This window comes from Galeopterus variegatus, unplaced genomic scaffold (genome assembly GCF_000696425.1).
Source record: "Galeopterus variegatus unplaced genomic scaffold, G_variegatus-3.0.2 Scaffold48, whole genome shotgun sequence".
Taxonomy (NCBI): Eukaryota; Metazoa; Chordata; class Mammalia; order Dermoptera; family Cynocephalidae; genus Galeopterus; species Galeopterus variegatus.
Window position 1 is genome coordinate 723,801 of NW_007726159.1, and position 2,004 is coordinate 725,804.

Here is a 2,004-nt window from a genome sequence, read left to right on the forward strand (position 1 = left end):
CACACACACAGACCCACACTGGCAAACTTCTACACACCTGCCCCCTCACATGGTGCTAAATGAAGAAAAGGGAGAAATTTTTTTCATTCCCCATAGATGGTAAAATTTCTGAAGAACAACACAAGAATGAAAAGTGAAATCTGAGCCCACAGGGCCTATGCCCTTTGAAGCCTACCTATGTTTTCACTGCTGAGTTTGGTAGTGGGAATACAACGGTGAGAATAAAACTACATGAAGTTTAACCTCAAGAAGAGAAACTACACATTAGTTAAACAATTACATAAGTAAAAGTTAATATGGAGACTATGATAAGTGTCCATATGAAAAGAAACGGAGTGTTGTAGGGATACAGTATATGACAGTTTGGCAGTCCCCTTTGCTATCAGTGTCATATGAGTATGTAGGCGGCCTAGCCTTTTTGCAGTTTCTCAAAAATGCCATGACCTTTCTTGCTCATTTTCTTATGTGGAATATTCTTTCCTTTCTTAGTTGCCTAGTTGACTCCTACTCATCCTTCAGATCTCAGCAAAATCAGCACTTCTTCTGGAAAAATAGGAAACTGTCCTGGGCTAGCAAAATTGTCCTAGCAGTCTCATAGCATACACTGAAAGTAATTAAAGAGTCAGTCATAAATTCTCCCCAAAGGCTCTTTACTATGCCTTTATGCCACTATTAAGAGCAAATAAGAGGGAAAAGATCGGATTTAGCATCGTATGTAATAGACTTTCTAAGATAGTCATATTTCCAAATATTAATCCCATTCGTTGCACCATTTTCCCCAATTTTGCCATTCTCTGAGAATTACTCCCTGACACAGAGACATGAACATCTTAACCATTTATATACAAGTACAGACATCTGATTCACTGGAAGCCAATCATTGTCAGTATGCAAGAAAATTTCTTTATAGAATTTGAACCAAAGATCAATGAGACTCAGAGAATCAAGAAAAAAGCAACGTAATGGTGATTTAAAAAAAAAAAAAAAAGAGGGTGAGAAATCTTGTTTTTTTAACATCCTAGAGCTTCCCTATTTCCTGTTGCTTCTGAAGATTGGTTGCTTGAATTTGCCTTGAAATGCAGCATTATTCTTCCAGTAAATTCCCCTTTTATTGTTTAAGCTAATATGTGTGGTGTGGGTCTGTTACTTAAAAACAAATCTCCCTGACTAGTTGTAGGGTAAATGAGGGACATAGACCTATTCCCCCTCCCCATGCATACCAGAATTCCCCCTCTCCCCTGGGAAACCACCCCTGGCCAAGGTACCTACCCAAGGAAAGGCACATCTCCTTTAAGACACATGTCCCCTTTAAAACAAAGGGAAGACTGGAGGAAGAAGGGACCCTAAGTAAGTTAGCAAGCTGGTGTTAAACTACTCTGGCACGAGGAGAGTAGTGAGTAAATTAACTTATCTACTCAGCTAGATCTCCCTTGCACCCTGAGTTGGGTGAGGGTCTACACATAAGCATGGAAATGATTTACATCCCACTTTGATCTGTTCACTATACAACTATTGTATGTACCCCATGGTGGTGCAGATTTCCAGCTGGCCAGTTACCGCCAGCAACTCCTGTAAGTCTGATAAACTGATGTCTCTACCTATTGGCTTGGGTGAGTTATACAGAATAGGCAAACACTACATGAGTGCCCTCTCAGATCTGGGCTCCCACAATATACTAGTAAATATCTATCCAAATTTTTTCCATCTGCAACTGCCCAGGGATTGAACATAAAGTCTGCGGGGTACACTAATATGAACTGATTAAGCATCTGAAGAGTAAAGAATTAGAAAGCTCTCATTTTAACTCTGCCTGCACCACATATTAGTTATGGGCTTCTGAGCAATCAATATACGGACTGTCAAGGTCTCAATTTCCTTATCAGCATAGTGGGGAAAATGAAAACCATAGAGACAATAAAACTCCAATCCTAGTGCCTAGCACTTAATAAGTGCTTAAGAAATGGTTGTTGTTAATGACTATGGTTATTAATTAAAAGTCTGGAA

At 39.4% G+C, this 2,004-nt stretch overlaps 1 protein-coding gene across 1 annotated transcript in view; it reads right to left on the bottom strand.

Moving 5' to 3' along the window:
• The window catches only part of SLC7A13 (solute carrier family 7 (anionic amino acid transporter), member 13), a 24,765-nt gene that overhangs the window by 17,575 nt on the left and 5,186 nt on the right, over window positions 1–2,004 (bottom strand).